Source organism: Monodelphis domestica, chromosome 5 (genome assembly GCF_027887165.1).
Source record: "Monodelphis domestica isolate mMonDom1 chromosome 5, mMonDom1.pri, whole genome shotgun sequence".
Taxonomy (NCBI): Eukaryota; Metazoa; Chordata; class Mammalia; order Didelphimorphia; family Didelphidae; genus Monodelphis; species Monodelphis domestica.
This window is the reverse complement of record NC_077231.1, coordinates 318,547,158-318,570,931: the sequence shown is the minus strand read 5'-3', so window position 1 is coordinate 318,570,931 and position 23,774 is coordinate 318,547,158.

The window sequence follows — 23,774 nt, the reverse complement described above, 5'->3', positions numbered from 1 at the left end:
TTGGATCAGCTCCATAGCATGAGTAGAGAAAGGAGAAACTAAGCCATTATGAATAATGCATAACTTTCTTTATTTCTTCAGAACTAAAGAAAACCCAACAGTTCAACTTTCCTGTAAAGGATGCTAAACCATCTGAGATTATCAAATGGGATTTCAGAGGCATTTGCCCACTGATCTAATCTGATTTCCATCTAGCTCAAAATGTCAACGTGGTTACAACACTTCTCTTCCCTAGCTGGCCATGCTATCTGATGGAACTCATAATTCAAAATAAGAAGCAAAGAGGCTCTGTTGGTATACTACTTGGGGGAAAAAAAGATCATCAGAGTCTTAGTCATATAGAAAATCTGCTGTTCACTGATAAAAATGAAAGTGAAAAGATGAATGGGGAGAGGTGAGAAAGTGGGTGGAGCATGGATGGAATTGAGACTGAAATTTAAACTGTCAAGACAATTATTCCCAGCACATTTTGTATTCTTTTACTTGGCCCAGTCTCAGCTGTTTCCAGAATGTCAAAGTAATCTGATAATTTCAGCTGAAAACAAAAAAAAAACAACCTAAAATATTTTTGTCTCCATAGATACAAGATTGCTATGATGATTTTTTCACCAAACAGATTGACTCTTCTTTGACTCTGTTTCCTTTACTACAGCCTATCTTCCCCTCTTGACATTCTGTGCTACCTCTGAAATATCTGGTCTTTTTCTCCTTTCAGTTCTTGTTAGCACCCTAGTTGAGCCCTTGTTAAGTTGAAATCCATCCAGATGCTCTTCAATACTAATAGTCTCTCTGCCTCCCTTTCTTTTCGATACAACCCAACCAATAGAGCACTGCCAGAGCTAAACTTAATGCAGAGTTCTTACTGCTCACTTCCTGCTCAGAAATCTTCAGCAGATCCTTATTATAAGAGAATAAAGCTCAAGTGCTCCATCCTGGGATTCAGGACCTTTACTTTGTGTCTCCAATCTTTCTTTCCTGACTTTTTTCATACTTTTCATACTCCAGCCAGATTATCCACTATTCCTCAACCAAGCAATCAACAGCCATTAACTAAATACCTACTAGGTGCTAAGAATTATACTGAGTGCAGGAGATGCAGAAAGAGTAGAGAGGGTCCTTATTTTGAAAGGAACCTCAACTCTAATGGAGGAAACCACAGTTGCAATATAGAAATATATAGAGGATAAATATAGAATGAATAAACCCAAGTACTCGCAGAGATAATAGAAGGGAGTTTTGGAGAAAGGCCACTAGCTCTTGAGGAGATCAAGAAAAGTTTCATGCAGAAGATGATATTTGCATTGTATCAAAGAAAGGAATTCTGGGAGGCAAAGAAAAGGAGTAAGTTCACTTGAGACACAGGGGATGGCCGGTACAATGGTATGAAGAAAGAAATGGAGTGAGGTACAGTCTATAGCTTTTCAGGATCAATCACAGAGTGAAAGATGGTAAGAATAATTCTTTCAAGGTAGGTTGTGGCCAGGAGGTAAGAACTTAAAAAAATAAACCAAAAGCCCCACTTGAAGTGAGGGAGGAAGACCCCAGAGGGGGCTATTACATCAACTGGTGCAAAAGGTGATGAAGATGTGTGAATGAAGAGAAGGAAGCAAATGTGAGGTGTGTTGTAAAGAGAGAAAAGACAACACTTAGCTCTCCACTGAATGTGTGGGGAGTGAGAGGAGTCAAGACGAGTTCTAATGTTGTAAACCTGGTAGCCTGAAAGATGGGTGATACCTTGGACAGAAGAAAGGAAGTTAGCAAGAGATAAGACTTTGAAGTGTAAGATAAACCTGCCTCTGTGTCTGCCTTTGTGCCATGGTCAATGTCTTCTTCCTACTCCTCTTTCCACTGCTAGAAGATAACCAAAGGTTCCAGATCATGCCCAACTTTCCTTTCAGATTGGAGGCTTTGGAGAATAACAGCTCTCAAATTCGATTAGGAAAGCCAGCCCCAGGATGATGGGAAATTCTCAAGAGTAAAATCCTGAAAGTATAAACAGAAACCCTTCTGATGAGAAGAAGGTAGATGCAGAGGAAACATAATAACCACCTTGTGTTTTTAAACGATGTGGATAAGAGATGAAAGCAAGACCAGGTAATCGAAAATGGGTATCAAAGTATGGCAAGGTCCTGTCAAATGATATCAGGAGCACTGAAGTTCCTAATGAGTTGAGTCTCTTAAAAAACTCTCAGACAATGTGCCTAGTTGTGGAAAAGGACTCTCCAGTTTATGGTGGGGGAGAAGGGACTATTTTGGAGTTACTATTCTTATGATGGGGTGTATGGGGTGCTCAGGGAGGGGTAATATCTCTGGTATGGAGGGCTTGTCGTGCCCTTCTAGGGCAGCTCTCCAGCCACTGACCCTCACCTGACACCCAGCTCTCATTTGTGGCTCCCAGTAGCTGCTAGCATGTGGCAGCGGCCACACCCCGGGCAACGGCTTCGACAGGCCAGCTAAACCTTGTGAGGGTAGCCATCTGGTCGACGTCGACCCCTGGTGAACTAGGGCTTTGCTCACCCAGCATGTGAAGACTGCTTCGGCGGAACAGACGGAAGAAACCAACAAGAAGGTTCAACGGCTGAGAGGGCGATGCAGCAAAGCACTGTGGAGTGCTTAGGGCGTGATGGAGCACAAAAGACAACACGGCCATCCAATGCAGCTGAGGAAGTCTCCAGATGTAATGACTTTTCGTGCCAGTGGACCCAGGCCGAGAGAGTGGGACTGTCTCTGTGCATCGACTTTTCCACTTAAATCTTCATGCACAGGTGTCTTTGTGCACAAAAACACACAAAGACAATCATCATCCTCGGTTCAAGAGACAACCAACAACATTCTTATGATACCATCTCAGTAAATTCTTTGCTTTGAGTTAATTGTGTCTCCCAAGACATACTGCAAGCTTACAGGAATATAACTACAAAACAATCTTTATTTAAAAAAAAAAAGAGATCAATTATATTTTTTAAAAAGACTCAGAGACCCATCAAGTCTGTGGTCTCATTGATTTGAGAGTGCTCCTCATCAATGGAAATCATGACCAGACCATATTCTTCAACACCTTCTGGTGAATTCCCCTAGCAGGGTCCACCTAACGTGTACGACGATATCCAACTTCCTTTCTCATGCCATTGGAAAAAGACCAGTGAATTTTTCTGACTGTCCACCCCTAACTCATTACAGAATCATGCCACATTCTCTTCCTAGAATATAATTCCTTGATGACAGATTAAATAAAATAGGACAAGGGAAAGGGGAAGGTATACACAGCCTATACTAGGTGCCAATCATTGTGCTTTACAAATATTGTTTCATTTCTTTCTCAACAACCCTGTGAGGTAGGTGCTGCTATTCTTCCTCTTTTACATTTGAGAAAACTGAGGCAGACAGAGATTAAGTGATTTGCCCGGAGTCACAGAGCTAGTAAATGTCTGAATCTGGATTTGACTCAGCACTTCATGACTATAAGCCCAGCATTCTGTCCACTGTGGCATCATCTGCCACAGAATTAGAGCCAGCATCCAACTTCCTTGGTATATGCTAGAGACTATTGGCTAGATAGCTGAGCTTCTATAAAAAACTCTAAGAAGCAGAACCAGAAGAACAATTCATATAACAACAACACTGAGGGCCATAACTTCTAGGAAGAAGAAGGTAGCATCCCACAGTCAATACCAGAGAAAACATCCAGAGTACCCTATTCGGTTCTGGGTACCAAAATTGAGGAAAGACTTTTTTAAAGAGGCAACAAATGGAAAGCCCTAGGTCCATGGTGGCAAACCTAGGGCACGCATGCCAGAGGAGGCACTCAGAGACTTCACTGTGGGCACACACACTGTTGCCCCAGCACTGGGTTCACCAGAGTTTGTTTCTAGAAAGCCAGAGGGATGCAAGGGCCAGCCTGCTCCCCTCCCCATCTCCATGCACACCTGAGGACATTTCTCACATCATCAACTCCTGGAAAGACTTGCCATCACTGCCCTAGGTGGAGTCTTCCTATCAGTAGTAGAAGTAGAACAAGAGCATGCACAGTGGAGAAATCAGGATGGGAAAGGCTCTTGCAATGGAAACTAGGAGACTTTGGAGAGCCCACAAGCTCTTTTCAAACATTTGAATTGCTGTGATACAGAGGAGGGATTAGACTTGTCCTTAGCTCTGGAGGATGGAGGTAGGATGTAAGGGGAAACATTCCTCTCACTTGCCTGGGGCTGTGTTCACTGAGGGCAGTTTCAATTCTGGGACACAGCAGGGTGGGATCTCGGGCTCACCTTGGCAATGGCCAAGTCCCCAGGTCATACATGGATGCAAGTCCAGCCTAAAGTAAAGGCCAGTCAAACCCCAGCTGCACGGAAAACACACTTGTGACGGCAGAGGATGATTCCTGATTGAAGAGGACATCGTTGGCCAAACCCAACCAGAGTCTTTAATTACGAATCATCCTCTTATTGTCTGAAAGCCATGAACCTAGTTAGAGGCTGAGTCCTGTCCAAGGAGCCGCTTAACCCTTAGTGGCAGGAAGGAAGGACTGCATTGAGGAGATGGTCTATAAGCAGAGAACTACGGAGGACTCTGCACACGGAGTTTCATTGAACTCCATCCCGCTTGGAGGCTGCAGAATGTGGGGACGTTGGATTCTCCTCCTTCTCCCCCTCCCTTTCTTTAGAGACTTGTCTGCTCTGAATTAGAGCCCACAAACCTGCCAAGCTATCAATAAGAAGCTCCTCCAGATTGTCTTCTCTGCTCGGCACTCAGTTACCATAACAGTAGAAAAAACAATCCCAGTCCTTGGAGCTGGAGAAGAAACCAGATCCAGGTATCGCCCTGGTCCCTATGGAAAATGAAACTCTTTTCCACACTGTACCTTTCTGTGAACCAACTAATAAAACGGGAAAGTACAGGATAGTCTAAGCTGCCATAACAGTCGTGGACATTGAAAGAATGGACTACACTAGATTTGGGGACTTGGAGTCAGGAAGACCTGGGTTTGAATACTGATTTTGCCACTTACTAGCTGTTACCTTAGACGAGTCACCTAAACTTTGGGTTTATAAATAGTCATCCATCACCTTTTCTTCCATTTGCATGGATTACTCTTTGAGAGCAGGAACTCTGAAGTGTGGGTGTATCTTTCTGCGTAACCTTAGCATTTAGCACAGCACCTAGCACACAATAGGTGCTTAATGATTGATTGTTCAATGGCCAATACCTAAATATGTTTTGCATGACTTCATATGGTATTGTTGATAAAAATATTCCTCTCTTTCTCAATGGATGGGACTAGAGGGAAGGAGAGAATCTTGAACTCAATTTTTTTAAAAATAGTGCTAAATAAAGCATAACTTTAAAAAATGCTTTTTTGACAACTTTATGACCCTCTATTTTCTCACCTGTAAAATGTATATTTTTAGTTTAAAAATTGCTTTTAACTTAAGCATTTAGACAAACAGAACATAATTCCCAATAATCTCCTTTCTGAAAAAAAATCCCAAAGTACAAAACAATCTTAAACACACACACACACACATACACGTAGCAAAGCATGCGCCCATATTATGATGGGGACAGCAGATGGCCAAAGGAAAAATCAGGCCCAGACCTAGCTCTAAGGGTTAAATAGAGACGTCTGATGGATGGGGAAGTGGATTATAACTAGTTACAGAATAGCAGTCCTATATGATTGGAATTGGAGACCCAGCATGGAGGCAACAAGGAGTGATATCAAGGGCCCTGGATTGGGAGGAAGCAACTGCCTGGGGCACGATAACAATATGATGAAGAGGCCATTCATTCCCCTCTTCAGACTTGTTTTCCTCATAAAAGGGTGTGCAGTAGAGGAGCCTCCAGGTTCCTTCCCGCAAAATCTCTGATCCTCCCGTCCATTTAAATAGGGAGTGAGGCTCCAAAGACAGCCTTTATGTGCCTGAAGTGCTTTAGAAACTGAAAGTGCTCTAAATCCAGCTGTTCTCACAAAATAACTGTAAGGTTTGCAAAGCATAGGTAGCCATTCCACACTGCAATGTTCCACAGCACCACTTTCCCCATGGCGGCTTCCATTCATCACAGATCCAAATAAGAAATTAAATGGGAATTTTTGAAAAGCTGAAGACAACCTGGGAAGGCCAGCGATGACAGGGAAAAAGTTTGGAAACTCAGAAATATATAAAATAGATGTCTAGTATTGTATAATATCAACATATTTTATATTTTAATGCCATAAATACCCATAATTCTTTTTCCTGTAATCACCCCATCACAGAAATAGAAAAAATTCAGACTTCTTCTCTGGTCCAAAGGGAAGGCCAGAAAATTGTACTCAGAGTTTCCAGATCATGGGGGAGCTGTGCCCTTTCCCCCTGTGGTGTGGAAGGAATCCCTATACTTTATAGGCACGATCTCTTTCGTGGCTCATAACAACTCTATTTGGCAAATAACCATTATTGCATTTTGCAGATGAGGAAACTGAGTCTTATTCAGGTCACATATCTAACTAATCAGCATTGACATAATTAAAGAGTCACCCTCTCTTCCTCTATACTCTCTCCTCTTGGTTTTTGAGGTATTGCTTTCTCTTGATTCAATGGAGAGAGTCCTGAACTTGGAGCCAGGAAAAACTGAGTTCCAATCTCTTCTTTACCTCTTTGTCTTCTTATAAGCACTATTTTCATGGTCCTTAGACTCAACTCTTTTTCCCTGCCCAAATGGGAGTTGTACATATATGCCACTTCCTGGTGTCTCTGCTCTGGGGAACCAATATTCTCTGGCTTTGCTATTGGTCATCTTGTGTGAGCAGTCTATTGATGGTCATGGAGGCACGAGAGATGCCTTAGTTCCTAACTCAGAGCTGAACACAGAAAAGCAAAGACCCCATCAAGATGCCCAACAAAGCTATAAGATATCTGCTCTTGAACAGATTCTAGATGGAAAATGGTGAGAAGGCTTTGATGGCATTGGAGTCCCGGTCAGATGCCCTCCTCCACCTTGGATTATGGCTGGAATTCCAGCTCCCAGTTTGATATTTCCTTATGGATCACTGGTCAACCCCAAGTGTTTGGAGAAAGAATCCTAGACTGTATGCAATGGAGAGAACTCAAGGAAGCCAGGACTCTTGGAAGCTTAGCCTGTTTGACACTGGCAAAGGACAAAATCCCCTGTTAAAAAAAGATGTGACAGCTGTTTACACAAGCAGATTCCAGCCATTTTAATTATTGCTTTTGGCAGGGTACAAGAAGTTTAATCTTTTCTAAATCCCACTGTAATGTCTGCTCGCTGCAGGGCTCACTTACTCTGACAAAGATCTTCATCAACTCCCCAAGGTGGGGGGGAGGTGGAGCGGGAGGCAGATTGAGGGGTGGGAAGGCACTGTGGACAAGGATACTTGAGCCCTTTTCCCTGGTGGAAATGGTATGATTGTTCTCATTTGCTAATTCAATTACAGACCAAAGCAATATGAGACACATGCAAATCCAATTTCTTAAGGAGTGTGGTTTCTTATTCAAGGGACTTGGAGTTTTTGTCATGAAAATTCTCATTCAGATTTCCTGATGTTGGTTGATGATTTCATCCTCTTTTCCCCACACAACCTTTTTAGATCAGCAGATAAAGAACCAAGAGCACAAAGTAAGCAAGGAAATCTCCTGTAACCACAGAGAAAGGGCTTTCCACCATGAGCTGAGCCCTGCCCCCCTCCCCCCTCTCCCCAGAAGTGGCGCCATCATCCTGGCTGACTTTCTGGAGGCAGGGAGGTGAGCACAAGTCACATCCTTTCCAAAGTTCTCAAGCTCAAGTCAAAGAGAAAATGCTCGACTTCTCCAGAGGAAGCTCCATTCTCATCTTTAATGCCAGTGGCTCACGTCTTAGAGGACTTGGTCTTCCTGTCTTGAAGAATCACTCTCCTTCATGTTTCTGTCTCCAAAGAAGGATGTTATTTCCACAGAAGATTGAAAACCTAAAGGAAAGAGACAGGAACAAAATTGAGTCAATTATATAATTTGCATTTTTAGAGACTCTCTTATAAGAACTAAATAAAAAATGAACCCAAGATTAGGTTAGCCAAATACTCATTTAAAGGCAGAAAACCAGAACTTTCTTATTTTCAAAAACAATTATGTTTTCCTAGAGGTCAGCTGGAAACTCTCTCCCATTCCCAATTACTCTGGGTGTGTACGTTCCTGTGTATATACACCTGGGCATGCAAACATGCCTCTTGGTGGCTGAATGAACTCTTATTAAATTTTGGATCTTGGGACCATTAATATTGAATGTAAGGGGGCAGCTGGGTAGCTCAGTGAATTGAGAGCCAGGCCTAGAGATGGGAGGTCCTAGGTTCAAATCTGGCCTCAGACACTTCCCAGCTGTGTGACCCTGGGCAAGTCACTTAACCCCCATTGCCTAGCCTTTACCACTCTTCTGCCTTGGAGCCAATACACAGTATTGACTCCAAGATGGAAGGTAAGGGTTTAAAATATATATATATATATATATATATATATATATATATATATATTGAATGTAAGCCTTGTGAGGGCAAGAACTCTTTTTATTTTTATTTATTTTGAAATTTGATTGTTTAATTAATTAATTTAGAAGCTTTTTCCATGGTTACATGATTCATGTTCTTTCCCTCCCCTCCCCTCACTCCCCTCCCATAGCCAACACAAAATCCCACTGGATTTTACATGTGTCATTGATCAAGATCTATTTCCATATTATTAATATTTTCACTAGGGTGATCGCTTAAAGTCTACATCCCCAATCGTATCCCCATTGACCCATGTGATCAAGTAGTTGTTTTTCTTCTGTGTTTCTGCTCCCACAGTTCTTCCTCTGGATGTGGACAGTGTTCTTTCTCATAAGTCCCTCAGTATTGTCCTGGGTCATTGCTTTGCTGCTAGTAGAGAAGTCCATTAATTCTATTGTGCCACAGTGTAAAGAACTCTTTTTAAAAAGAAGTAGTAAGTAGTAGTTGTTGTTGTAGTTAGAGAAGAAGGAGGAGAAAGAGCGGTAGTAGAATGACTAACATTCCCATAGCACTTCAAGGATTGCAAAATGTTTTACAATTTGAATCTCATTTGATGCTTACAACCACTCTGGGTGCTATCATTACGCCTATTTTGTACATTAGAGACTGAGACTGAAGTTAAATGACTCATCCAGTGAGTATTTGAGGTGGGATTTGAACCCAAGTCTTCCTCATTCCACACCTTCCTGGCATTTAGAAGAGTCTTAATATTAATTAGATAACCTTTTGATATTTTGGGGTCCAGATCTATTATTTCATCAGTTTAGATTATTCTTTAGGAGGGAATTCCTTCTGCCTAGACAGAGCTGTGCCTTCTTCTTCTAGAAGGATGCCTGAGGCACTGAGGGATTGTCATTGAAGTGCTTTCTCTGTGTCTGGTTATAGTGACAAACTCTGGAGACCCAAAAAAAGCTAAGATAGTCTCTGCCTTCAAGGATCTTTCGTTTTGATGGGGGACCAAATAGATGCCAACCAGCTCCAGAGCCAATTAGAAGGGAAGGCAGCAGTTGCCTATTGTCGATGGTAGCTTTTGATTTTGTCTTGAGGGATGTCAACAATTCTAAAAAATGGAGATAAGGAAGAAGAGCTTTGTAGCTATGGAAGGGAGCATATGTGAAAACATCAGGAGTGAAGTGCTATGTGTAATGAAAAGCAGGGAAGAAGGAATGGTGGAATAATCACCAGCATAATCCCAGCTCCCATCCATAGAGTGCTGTGTGGATCACAAAATGGATTGTAACTACCTCATTTATTCTTTACAAGAACTGTAGGAAAGAGGGTCTATCATTATGCCTGCTTTGCAGATAAGGAAACTGAGTCAGGCAGATTTGAATGGTCTTGAATGTAGAGGGGAGCAAGATGTCAGAAAGGTAAGAAGGTTTAAGTGTCAAACAAAGGATGCTGCTCTATTTTTCTGAGATCTGATGGCTGGTCTAACTCCTTGTCTCAGTGATTTGATAAGATTGGGTCAGCAGTAGGATTTAAAACTAGATCTTCCCGATTCCAAGGCTATTCCTGTGTCTAACATAGCCACAGAGAACTGATTGAATGCTTAATTTGGAATTTGCACTTTTTAAAGTACCTACTATGTGCCCAGCACAATGCTGGACAGCAAAGACAAAAAATGAGATTGGCCCTTGTCCACAAGGATCTTATGGCAGGGAAAGGAACATATGTAAGCATCAGTTCACACAAAATACACATGAGGGGATGGGGATATCCTCAGTAAGTGGGGAGATCAGCCATGACCTTGTGGAGAAGGGGGATCCTAATGGGAGCTCTAAAGGAAACTATGGTATTGACTCCACCCTCAAGGAGCTGACCTCATTGGTATGTGCTCAGCAATGGGATGTGTGGTGTCTGCTACAAAGACAAGAAGACTCAGTGAACTTTATATATGAAAACTAGAAGGGACCTTCAGAGGCCAATTTCATCCTTCATATGGGGAAGCTGAGGTCCAGAAAGGTGAACTGATTTACTCAAGGTCATGCATGTAGTAATTGGCAAAAGCAGGATTCAAACCCAAGTCCTCTGACTCCAAACTATTTTAAATGAACCACATCACTTTCCATGACTTCTTCCTCTGAAGGATGAGGGGACTAAGGTTCAGGAAGATGAGCTGTTTTCTCTAAGGCATGATGGAATTGAGGGCTAAATTTCCTGAAGTGTAGACAAATAATCTGTGTGGCCTTCTATAGCTTCTCCAAGCAGTGGCAACTGCAGGTTGGATGTTCAATTTGGTTAAATGCTCAGTGTGTCCAGGATTCTTGGATCATAAGAGGATGATGGAAAGGAAACTGCCCAAGACAAAAGCTTGGGAAGGCTTCCTGAAGACCTCCTTTTTAGATCTGAGATCGAATTCCTTCTCCTCCTCCTCCTCCTCCTGATAAAAGCCAATGAAAGAAAGAGGATGGAGGGAAAGAGGAGGGGAGGGAGAAAAGTAAGCTACACAAGCTGGGGAGTCAAGAAAATAAGAGTGCTATGAGAATTGCGGCCAAGCCCAACAGGAACCAAAGGCATCATCTAGCATTTGTATTCATGAGAAATCTATTAAACTCACAGAATGAAGGTGAGTATTCCTATTCTTCATGCAGAAATAACTCATTATAGAGTTAATTTAAACTGGATAATTATTTTAAAAAGGAATCTACTGAAAGACTTCCCACCACACACACACATACCTACCCCCTGCTTCTCCTCTGGCCCAGCTCTGGGATCTCTAACTATGACCCCTGGAATCCTGCAGTCATCTTTCTCCACCAGATCTCCTCTCAGCTGAATTGGCTTTAATAAGTTGCCTGAACATCTGATTTGTGGGACTTTCCAGGTGTTAGCATTGCCAGGTAGACCCACCATACCTTATTGGTATGTGGCCAACACTTGGTGGAAGAGCTAAAGCTCTTAGCCCTACTGCTCCAGCTCTAAGATGGCTTCTGATCCAATGCAAGAGTGCTTTCTGCATCCCCACTCCATACCCCCTCAATGTTGTCTTCATTCATTCAGGGAAGGAATGAAAGGAAAGGAGACACATCTTTTCTAAACAACAACTTTGGCGACCACGATGGATCCCTTCCATTTACTCTCCAATGATTTCCTGTGCCCGGCTGTGTCAAGGGGGTGTTATTTTTCTGTAGCCAATGTTAAGATTCTTGCTTGCTTGAATAAATTCACAGACTCAATGTCTTTAAAAATGGGGAAATTCCGATTTTTTTTTTTACCAAAAAAGCACTGTTGGCTTCATTTAAATCAAGTGGTCATTCATTTTTTTTAACTGTGTATTGGTTCAAAGGCATAAGAGAAGTAAGGACTAGGCAATGGGGGTTAAGTGACTTGCCCAGGGTCTCACAGTTAGTGTCTGAGGACAGATTTGTACCCAGAACCTCCCATCTCTAAGTCTGGCTCTCCATCCACCTACCAAGGTGCCCCTGTTCTTTCACTTTTGATAACATTGATAGTCCATAGAATTGGCCAGCGGACTAGAGGTCTGTGCTGCATTTTAATGTTGCTCTTTCAGTGGAAGTTACTATGTCTTCCCCAAGGATCCTCTCTGACAGTAACTTCCCTTAAATTCCCTTAAAGCTCATGTGACCTGGTGGCTCATTAAGGTTCCATGACTGCGTGTGAATCATCCAACTTGAAATGATTCCAGGAACCATGAGTTTGAGAACTTTCTCTTCGGGCAGAAAGCAGGTGTGAAAGATGGAACCCTGGCATGCCTTTGGGATGGGATTTCTGCAGATGTGCTCCAAGGAGCTGGCCCTATTCGGCAAGGTGTCTTTGGGGCTCCCTGGATTTTCTGCGGCTGTCACCCATGCCTGGAATGATCTCCCCCCTCACCCACTGGCTTCCCTGTAAGTGCCTCCTAAAATGCCATCTTCTCTAGGAAGCCTTGTGCAGCCTCTCTTAAGCCTAGTGTCTTCCCTCTGGTAATTCTTTCCTATTACCCCAGTCTAGGACTTGTTCAAACATGGTCGTATCTTGTCCCCCCCCTTTAGACTCGGAGTTCCTTGAGGCCAGGGACTGTTTTGGGGTCTCTTTTTTGAATCTCCAGCACTTAGCACAGTGCCTGGAAGATAGATGTGCTGAATAAATATCCGTTGCCTGATTCCCTCATTGAAATCATCATTATATCACAGAAAAGAGGCTGACAGGCAAAAGGAAAACAACTTCTTTTTTTTTAATGCCCGTGTTTCTTCTCCTAGATCCCTTCTCATTGCCAGGTGCAGAGTGTGTCCAGCACATCCCTCCCAGGCAAAGTACAGCCTCTCCAGCTCTGGCTGCATCTCGGTGCAGAGCAACATGGGTGTGAAGGGGGCACAAGGGCTCTCGCCTCTCCCACAGGACTCTGAACACACGCTCTAGACACATTCTCTCCTTCTTGTCCTTACGCCAGCATGTTGGGGTTCCCCAAGAAGGTGAATCTTCAAGTGGGGATGCTCCCGTTCTGTAAAATGGGAACAATAATAGCATCTACTAAGAGTTGTTGTCAAAGTCAAATAAAGTAATCATTGTAAAGTGCTTTGCCCATTGTCTTCCCTATATTAAATACCATCGAAATGTGAGTTATTATTTTTCTCTTCTCTTTGTCATCAATTCGGCATTCCCCAACTTTCTTTAGAAGGTGACTTGTTTTTAGATTTGCATCCCCGCTCACTTTCTCCCCCAAATTGCCCAAATCACATCCCACAAATTCAAGTCCATATTTTAATGGTTGTTTTTAAATGGTCCTCCTTTCAGGAATCCAGTGGTTCTTGTGTGAACAGGAGATTTCTTCTGGCACACAGTAAGTACCTAATAAGGACTTGTTCCACCAAATCGAATTGCTTTCTTATCCTCCCCACCTTGTCCTTCGTTCCCTAATCCGGCGTCTGCTGCTATGATTTAAGCTTCTTGGGAAGAGGGATAGCTTTCTTCTACATGACTTGCACACAGTAGGTCCTTAATAAATTCTTGTTTAATTGAATTGCAGTGAATTAGGATCTTTATCCTGAGATGCCCATAATCTCAGAAGGATCACGGCTAAAGCTGGATGACCCAATGGGCAATGGAAAAACTTGTGGTGGGTAACAATGGGCTATACCATATCACTAACAACAATATTCCTGGGACATAGGAAAAATGCTTCATTAATAAATGTGTGGACACATGTTTATGTTTCTATACACATAAGAATTAATTCTATTAAATATAGCTATACACACATATGTATGCATATAAATATAATTTTATATTAAAATTTTAAATAAAAAAGTATTCATTTTTTCCCAGAAAATGAGGTGGGCTTGGCTTGGTGCAAGGAAAAAAGGAGGTCACCAGAACATTTGATACATCCTTTAGTAAAGCTTGATGAAAAGACATAATCAAGCCTGGGCTGGGTGAAAGGGTGTGGAGGGTCCCAGATCCATCAAGCCATGTAGCTTGCCTCGGATGGGTCACGGTCCTCCGTCTGGGTCTCTGAGGCTCGTGTGTTCAGTGTGTTGGGGGGGGGGTGTCTAACATTCCATGGTTTGCAGTCAGGGGGGGTTCCCAGAATGGTCCACAAAGAAAGAGCCCTGAGCTCAATGGAGTGGCCTTGTCCCCACCGTTGAACCTTCTGCAGTCTGCCATGTTGGGTTTGATTTAATACAATTTATTGGATGTCTATTCATTACTACCGATGTCTCCATTGCTTTCAGACAGTGCCACAGAGTTTGCATAATTGTAAAATGGTTAACATGATTCTCTTTTATTCAATATCAATAGAAAATAATAAAAATAAACCTTCTATTTCCAGAAAGTACAAATTACTGGAATGGAAACTGATGTTACACGGGTGTGGATGAGTTTAGAATCACCAGGAAATGAATGCAAACAATTTTCTGTAATGAATCATGCTTATGTGATTTTTGTCTCTGTTGTTATTGTACAGTCGTTTCAATCATGTCTGACTCTTCATGACCCCATTTGGGGTTTTCTTGGCACAGACTAAAGTGGTTGGTCATTTCCTTCTCCAGCTCATTTTATGGATGAGGAACTGAAGCAAACAGGTGAAGTGACATGGCCAAGGTCACCCAGCTAGTAAACAGAAATATCTGAATTTGAACTCAAGGTGATGAGTTTTCCTGACTTCAGGCTTGCCACTCTATCCACTGGCTGCTGATTTTTGTCTGTACCCATATGTGTTTGGGGGGAGGCTTTGGATATGGCAAACATCCAACCACATCACCCAAAAATGAAATTGTTTCTACCCCAGGAAGGGAACTACTGGAGACTGACATGGGAGCTGGGCACGCTTAGCTCCTTTATGGTTCAGGGGCAAAGTCAGAATTAACATCAAATCTGAAGAAAGGATAGACAGGGCATGGAATGACCACAGCTTGACAATTGACAATAGACTGTTGCCTATGAAAGATGGAAAATGGCGCCAAGTCCAGACACTGATTGGGAATGTCAACATTTCATAGAGAATCTTTAATGACACATTCGCTGCAGCGAAGAGCTAAAAAGAACCCAGAAACTAACTCCTATCAAGAAGCACTTGACTCCTTGTACTTGAACCCAAAGCAACTTGAGGCCCAATTGCCTCAGGGAAGAATAGAATGTTAAGGTTACTTCCTAAGGAAGAACAGTCATGGGGTTTCTAGTTTCCTTCTCTGAATTTTGGCTGGAAAATGATGGGTAACTCTGGCCAAGAGAGTTGTCAATTGGCCATTTTCTCAGTGAAATATCCTTCTGCTAGGGTTAAGTAAATCTTATTTTGTTAGCTGTCAAATGATCTGGGGATGTCTCATTAGGCTCCAGTAATAAATGGAAACAGCCAAGGTCGGGTCCATCAGGACAGAATGACTTCCCGAAAGTGGGGAATGAGGCAGTGCAGAAGAGAGTCCAGATTGGACTTCATGCTTCTGGGGCTGATGTTGGTGATGTCTCTAGAGATGGTTTTTTGCTTACCACGAGGCACTCAGGAAAATTTGACAGCCTGGAGCCATTAACAAGGCAGGCCCACTGGAACAGGACCCTTCTCTGAAGACAGTTACAGAAAATTATATTTGAGTCCATCCCACAGTCGGGCTACCTCCGAGGTTTGCAGACCTCTCCTGAGGTCTCCTGGGAGCATCTCCTCAAAATCAGTTACTCTCAAAGAAGTCAGGAGGGATTGAATTTTTTTTTAAATTGAAAGGAATTTTCCCCTAGAAGAAAAAGCTAAATGAAGAAGAAGGGGGTGCATCCCAGTGTTTCAGAGACCTGACGCTTTTGTGTCCTTATGACCATCTCCTCATTCCTTTGACAGTTAATCATTCATTAGGCTTCTTCAGTATGTGTCTACTATCTTCTGCTCCTGGGTTTGTTGTTGATGATGTTGTTGTTGTTGTTTTGGGGTGGGCTGGGGTGATAGAGCTAATGGAAAATGAAAATAAGAGACACTTGGAAAAATGACAACAAAACAGTCTTTCAGCAAAGCATTAAGGTCATGTCCTCTTTTCTTTTACCGGGAGCATCAGCTCTCTTGAGGGAGTTTGTTGGCTCCCTCTGAACTGACCTTGAGGGGAAAAGCATGATCTGGACACTAAACATTCTCCAGCAGAAGTCACAGAATCTGAAACATCTCAAAGGAGGCTACTTTTATAGAGAGATTCTTTCTATGCCATCCCTTCATAGGACGTGAACAAAATAGCTTAAAGGTAAATAGGGGGACTAAAAGAAAAGGTAAAGGCAAGATGGGATTAGGAGGATGATTTCTGATTTCGCTCTGGCCATTCTGAATGTTCAATGTTTCAAAGAAAGCATCTCTCGTTAGAGAGCCCTGGCTCTTCTATGTGGGAGGAAGACCCTCCAATGAGCCAGAGACAACTTTGTTCTTACTCATACTGATGTCTACTATTTGGGGAAGTTTCCCTTTCTGGACCAGATAACACAGGAAGACAACATCCCTTGCAGAAAATTATTTCTTTCAGATAAGGAGAAAATGTTCATTTATAAATCAAGTACAACAAACACTATGTTAATAAAATGAGAAGAGATTTTCTCCAAAAGTCATGGGCAACATTTTGGTTTCTTTCTGGGGAGGAGTTAGACCCATGATTCTATTAGTGGAGAGTAAGGGTGAAATATTAGTGCCCTAGATAGAGTTCAGGTCCAAAAGTCAGGAAGATCTGAGTTCAGATTTAGCCCCAGACACTTAATACTTGTGAGACCCTGGGCAAGTCATTTAATCCTGTTTGCCTCAATTTCTCCAAATGAGCTGGAGAAGAAAATGGCAAACTACTACAGTATCCCTGCCCAAAAAACCCCCAATGGGTCAGGAAGAGCAGGACCCTACTGAAAACAATTGAACAACAACAAAAATTCACATTGTGATGGAGAGGGGATATTAAAAGAGTTCTTTCAAAACCATAACGTCACAAAGGGGTCATTGAGGTAGTCAAGTGTGCCAGAACACCTAGAAATAGTTTTGGTATTTGATATGAAAGATATTAAAAAAGAAAAGAAAAGAAAACACAAAGAGGGGAAATGCACCTGGTCAAAATGAAAGGAAAATGGGTGCCAGGCAAAGCTCCTGAGATTATAATGCAATTAGGAAATATTTAACAAAAGAAATAAAGATCCAATAGAACACATACTGTTCAAATGTAATTTTCTAAGTCAATAGGCAGCCTGCAGGATCCATATGTACGTACTACTCAGTGGTCTTCATTTCTAGTTCAGTTCGGCTGACCAAAACCATGCTTGAAACAAATTCTCACACAGACTTGAAAGAAGGGGTTAAAGGAAAATCTGTTCCATGTCAGCTAAATACCAAAACAGCAGAGAGAGCAATTCTGGTTCTAGATAAGGTTTTATGAAGAGAGTCTAAAAGGGAAACGATGCTTTACTGAAAAGTAGCAGACCTGCAATGAATCCATTTTGATGGCTGCCATATTGCCATCACATGCTTAAAAAAAAAGAATCACAAGGAGAAGTTGACACTAGGATGTGATGGCGGGCATCCCCAAATTTCCCTAGTAGCCCATGATAATCCTAGGCAGAACATGAAGAAGAAAAAGTTCAAACTATGAATAGAATTTTAGAAAAATCAATTGGAGCTCGGACACGCATTGAATGGAAACAGCAAGTGTTCATCCTCTCGGGGATGTGCGTGGCCCCTTTATAAAAATGGAGCATACAGTAGAGCATAAAAACAGGGCAAATGCAGAAAAGGAGACAGAACAGAGGCATTCTGCACTGACCACGGGGCAATAAAACTAGAACAAATGCGGGAGAGTTTCAAACTATATGACAAACCAATTGGGTACTACTGTTCAATTTCAATGAATAACTCCAAGTATTATTTTCCATAAAGTTTATTAATAATCCCTTGAAGTAGAACATGTGTGGATTCTCAGCCAGGCTCCCAGCCACGTTCCGGCCAGCAGAGAGAGGGGTTGGTGCCACACCAAAACTTTTATCCTCCGTCCCCCCACATGCACGTGCATTCACGCCTGTGAATGCAGCATAAGCTCGTAAATGGGATGCTGGGTAAGACGAACTGGGTTGGATGAGCCTTGGGGAGAAAATTCTATCTACCCAGTTCTAAGACAGAAGAGCAAATTAGGGTTAAGCTCAAAAGTGTCTAAAGTCAAATTTGAACCCAGGTCCTCCTGATTTTTAGGCTTAGTGCTCTATCCATGACGGGCTGTCTCCATAACAATGTTTCTTAAAGGAAAAGGCATCTGTGACTTATACTTGACTGCTAATGGAGACTCCCCAAGTCTTGGCCCAAATGCCTCTAGTTGGGGGGACCCTGCGCTCTGGGGAGGCAGCTTGCTCCCTTTAGGGATATTCTTACCGGGAGGAAGTGTTTTCTGACAGTCATGCTTCTGTGAGCATCTTTGAGATTTTCCTTCATTGCTCCTGGTTTTTTGCCCTGGTGCCACCCAAACAAATACAGTTCCTTGTCCAAAGAGCAGCCCTTGAAATACGTAAGGTGCAGTTTATGCCCCTCACCTTCCTTCTCTTCTCCTGGCAAACGCCTCCAAGTTCCCAGGCCTCAGGCATCATGGCCTCAAGGTCCATCCAGGTTGGCCTCCTCTGGACACTGCTCAGCAGGATGCTCTACTTCTCTTAAGTGGGGCCCAGAGCTGGACACAATATGGGGCAGGAGTTAGCCCGTGTGGGAGCAAAGCCCTCTAAAACCCAAACCCCTGCTTCCCCTCCCTCAAGGCATGTTCAGGAAGAGGCCGCTTGGTAGAGACTCTCCCCCTAGAGTCAGGGGTGGGCAGCGATAAAGCAGAGGACAAGCAGGGGGACCTGGACAGTCTCGGAGCTCCTCCCAACTCATCCCTCTTTGTGTGGCTTCCTTAGTTTGGGTGAGGTGAACTTCTAGGCCCACCTAGAACCTCACACATGTAGACATTTCAATGGCCAGCTTCAATGCCTTTTGGCTCGTCTGCCATTTTGTATCAGGCATCACTGGCTGCCCTCGTCACTGTGGATAAACGAGTTCATTGAAAGCACAAAATCGTCCTCCCCAAAAGAGCTGGGTACAAAGCAAACAGATCTGCCCTATTCGGAGATGGGCGAGTTGGCCATAATGAGTGTCTGCCCAGCCCTCTCGGGGGGTCCTTGGCATTGGAGACTTAGAGGGCCGAGGGAATGTGGAAGCTGGTGAGTCCGGCCCCTTATCATTCAGATGATCCAGGGTCTACACTGGCAAAGTCCCACCCGCTCAATATCTGTGTCATCTCCTCTCCTCTCTTTGCTCCACAGCCTGGACAACGTAATCCCTCTCTCTCCCCAATAATGTCCTCTCTGGCTGTCCCTGCCATGAGTCACTCGACAGCTCTATTGTGGTTTATTCTTTTCTTCTCCGGGCTTGTCTCCCTTGTAGAGTTGACCTCCCTCCAACCAAGGCAGATGTCTCCTGTGGCTGTTCTTGATGGCCCTCTCTGTTCCAGTGGGGCCCATTCACATCGTCCATGTCTCACCTTCAAAAGCAGGGTGGACAGACATCAGAGTACAGAGGCAAGAAGGGAAGCCCTTCAACCAAAGCTCAAGAAGCTCTACTAGAGGCAATGCTCAGAGTTTGGGCTGGAAAAACAAAAAGGAACGAGTCCTGGCCCTCCAAGGACTTCCAGCCTCCTGGTGGGATACTGTGCAGATACAGAGGTTCTGCTGAAAAGATCAAGGGACCACACACATCTGGAGGAGCTGTTGTGGTTCAGTCATTGCAGGTGGGTCTGGCTCTTCTTTTCTTAGCGAAGATGCTAGAGTGGTTGGCCATGGCTTTCTCCAGCTCCTTTTACAGATGAGGAAAATAAGGCAAATGGAGTGGAGTGACTTCTCCAGGGTCACCCAGCTCTTAAGTGCCCGAGGCCAGATTTTAACTCAGATCTTCCCCACTCCAGGTCTGGCAATTCCACTCAATTGCCCCTCTTTGGAGGAAAGAAAGCACTAAAAAGACAAGGACCAGAGAAGGATGTGGGTGGGAGATGGCCCTTGAGTTCAGCTTATGAGGACCGCTAAGAGCAGAGGGCCAAAGACACGAAGGTGCTGGGGAATGCCATTTGGAAAGAACCACAGTGTGGCTCATGAACAGCATGAAAGTCCACCAAGTCTGGAAGTTGGACTAGAGCCAGGCTTGAATGGGCACGTTCAGGGACTGGCATTTTACGGAGTGCCAGAGGGAGCCCCCAACGTTCATGGAGCTGCAGAGTGAGAGGCTGGTGGCCAAGATTATTCAAAGAGGCTTGGGGAGGATGGGGGAGGGAGGAGACCATGGAGAGGCCTCGGCAGTGTTCTGGCCCAAGACAGAGAAGACCCCAACTTCCATGACTCGTCGGAGTGAAGGAGGGCTTGATCTCCGCCTGCCTATCAGCGGCCAGATTTCAGGGTGAACATTTTGGGAATGAGGTGACCCCCGCCTGCATCCGGAGAGACTCAGCACCCACCCACCTGGCCCAGCAGCCCTAGTGGACGCTGCCCCACCCAGGAGAAGCCCCTCCCCGTCCTCCATTGTTCTGGTGGCTCTCCAGCCCAGGGCCTGGGGATGCCCTGGTCCTCCTCTCCTTTACTGGCCCTGCAGTGCCCACCAGGGAGGCGGGCCAACAACTCCCATTCAGAGTCGTCCCGGGCCAGCTTGAAGCTGACTCCCGAGCTCCGAGGCCAGGACGGATCCCTGGTGTGTCCCGAAGCCGGAGGGAGCTGGTCCTGCCTCGGCCAGCACACGCCATCCCTGCGGCTGAGAGCAGCCCGCGAGGGTCGAGTCGTGGAGATCTCGGGCTGGGAGCCCCGGGAACCCAGGCGGGGGCAGAGGAAAGGGCCCGCCCCTGTCCCAGTGCCCCTGCTATGGGGCACGTGACGCCGGCCCCCTTCAGTCCCCAGTGCAGAAGTGACTCCCCTGTGGCTTTAGTCTAGCTTTTTATAGCCGCCGTGCGGGAGGAAGTAGGCCCCAAGTTCCCCCGGCAACCAGCAGGGCCAAGCCTGGCCGGCTCTGAATCATCGCTGAATCACAAGATGGTTTCTGTTTTCCGTCCTGGGAGCCCAGCCGGGGGTGGGGGCTGCCCTTCGCTTTTCTCTCTTTGCCCTCGACTGGGATTTTGTGTGAGGCCTTCCGGGCTGACCAGGGGGGCTCCGCGCCGTCTCCCCGGCTGGGAGGCAGGGTCCCCGGACCGCGGACGCCCGGCCAGTTCCCGCCCTCCCCAAGGAACACTGATCCAGGCCAATGGAATGGGGAAGTCCCTTTTCTACAGAAAAAACAGAGCCTGGCCTGGCGCTTCGGGGAATGATGCTGAGGCGACGGAGTGTGCTGGCTGGAGCCCGCCAGGAGGACCCCCGCCTCGGTCCTCTGCGAGCGGCTGGGCGAGGACAAGTTAGCGAGCCCTCCGGCCGCCTCCATTAAACGGAGACCGTCAGTACGACCTCTGCGTCCGCCAAGCAGTCAATTTACTGCAAGAAAAGGAGCCTCCCGCATGCCCCTGGCGCTCCCAGAGACCAGGGCGGCTTCCCAGCCACCAGGAGCAAACCTGCTGCCGGAAGCCGCCATCGGCGCCCAAAAGGTCTTAGCGCCGCCCTGTCGCCACTCTTTTATCGTATTCACCAAGAACCTGCCACGCACAGAACTCTGGGATGGGGGCGGGCAGTGGGGTGGGGGAGGGAGAGACCCAGCTGTCCTCTGGGCACCGACTGGCCATCGGGTCTCTCTCTCTCTCTCTCTCTCTCCCTCTCTCTCTCTTTCTCTCTCCCTCCCTCCCTCTCTCTCTTTCTCTCTCTCTCTCTCTCTCTCTCTCTCTCTCTCTCTCTCTCTCTCTCTCTCTCTCTCTCTCTCTCTCACACACACACACACACACACACACACACACACACACTCAGGCTGAGACTGAGCATCCGCCCCACCACGGACGGGCTCGCTGGTCTTTGCTACGGTCTGTTTCCCCCATTTCCACTCCCGATTAGAGACTCCCAACGGCTCCTTCCTCCAGGACAACAGGACCGACTTTCCTCTGCCCGCCATCTGTGACCTCCCGGGACACTGGAGCAGTCCTCCGTGCGAGTCCCTCCACTAGTCCACCCGCTCTCCCCAGCGAGCCACCTCATCTTTGATGACTGTTTCACGCCTTGGGAACAAAGAGCCGAGGGTTGGACCCAAGTGGACTGTGGAGACCGCTGTGGCCGATGTCCTCATCTTGTAACACTGTGAGGGGGGGAGGGGAGGGCGAGGGACTCTGCCAAGGCCACTCGCCCAAGACAACGCGGATCCGAGGCAGGAGCTGGTCTCTTCTCTGCCCTCTGGGGCTCGTGTCTTGTATCCAGCTGTCGGCTGGGACACGGACAGGGAGAGCCGGGCTTTCTTTGGGTTTGTAGACAGGACGTATGTTTCCATTGGCTGGGCAACTCTCGAGGACACCCTCCAAGAATGCAGCACCCAGTCGTAGCTCTGGCCTTTCAGTGATGCTTTCAGGGTGCTGCTGAGCCCGTGCCACACCCAAGGCTGAGGCCTCCTCATTGGCCCCCTGCTTTGCGGCCTCTCCAACCTTCAGGAGGAGCAGCACGAGGTTGGCTGAGAATCCTGCAGATTCAGAGCTGGCAGAGACCAAAGGGGTCGCCATAGCCAATGCCTTTGTCTTACAGATGAAGAAACCGAGGCCCGGCGAGTGTGAACTATGAAGCGGCTCAGACTCCAAACCCTGCGTTCTTTCCCTGGTTGGGGCTGCTGAGCTGGTATTAAGCCCGAGATAACACATCCTTGATCCCGATCGGGCATTCCTCACAGCTAAGGATGGTGGGGCAGGACCTTCCTTCCTGGACTGACATGGAGGAAAAAATCTGAGAGGCTGATACAAGAGACTGAACAGGGAGGCCGCCGGGTGACTCGGTGGATGGAGAGCCAGACCTAGAAAGTTGGGGTTCCTATCAGACCTCAAACACTTTCTGGGCAGAGACTTAGCCCCAGCCCAGCCCTTGTTGCTCCTCTACCAACCTTGGAACCAACCGCCATATTGTGTCTAAGATGGAAAGCAAAGGTTGAGAGAGACAGAGAGAGGCAGAGAGCCAGAGATTCTGATCCGAGGAGAGGAAGGATGGCTCTAGGGAAAGGCTGGCTTTCCTTAGACAGCTTTTCTCACTTTCCATCCCTGAGCTCAAGATGCCGCACAGCAAGCACCTGTCCTCCCTGCGCTCTTCCCTCTCTCCTCCTCATCCCCCCCCCCCCATCCTCCTCTGGGTTTTCAAGCTTTGCCCAGCGCTCATTCCTGCTGCCTTGGCATTCCTGATCAAGGGCAAAGTCCCAAACTGCCAGCTCAGGAAAATAAAGACAGTCCGGAAAGTCAGGCGTTTGCTTTCTTATTAATTGTGCAAGTAATCCAAATTGTAGTGGAGGGGAGCTCAGAGGGCTTCTGGTCCTGGATCCATGAGCACCCTGGCTCACGTTCACAGAACTGAACTCTTCAAAAGAAAATCATTTTAAATTCTTTTTATTATGTGAAATATATACCAATTACATGCTGAAAACAGTTTAACAATAATGTTTGTAAATTTGAGTTCCAGATTCTCTTCCTCCTTCTTGCCCCTCCCCCTAACTTGAGAAGGCAAGCAATTTAATATCAATTATACATGTAAAGTCCCGTGAAACATACTTCTATATTAGCCAGGGTGCAAAAGAAAACACAAGGTAAAAATTTTAAATTAAGAACGTTTTACAAAAATATGCTTCCATCTGCATTCAGAGTCCAGTAGTTCTCTCTCTGGAGGTATATGGCATTTCTTTTTCTGGATCCTCAAAGGATAATTGAGAAAGAAAGGAAGA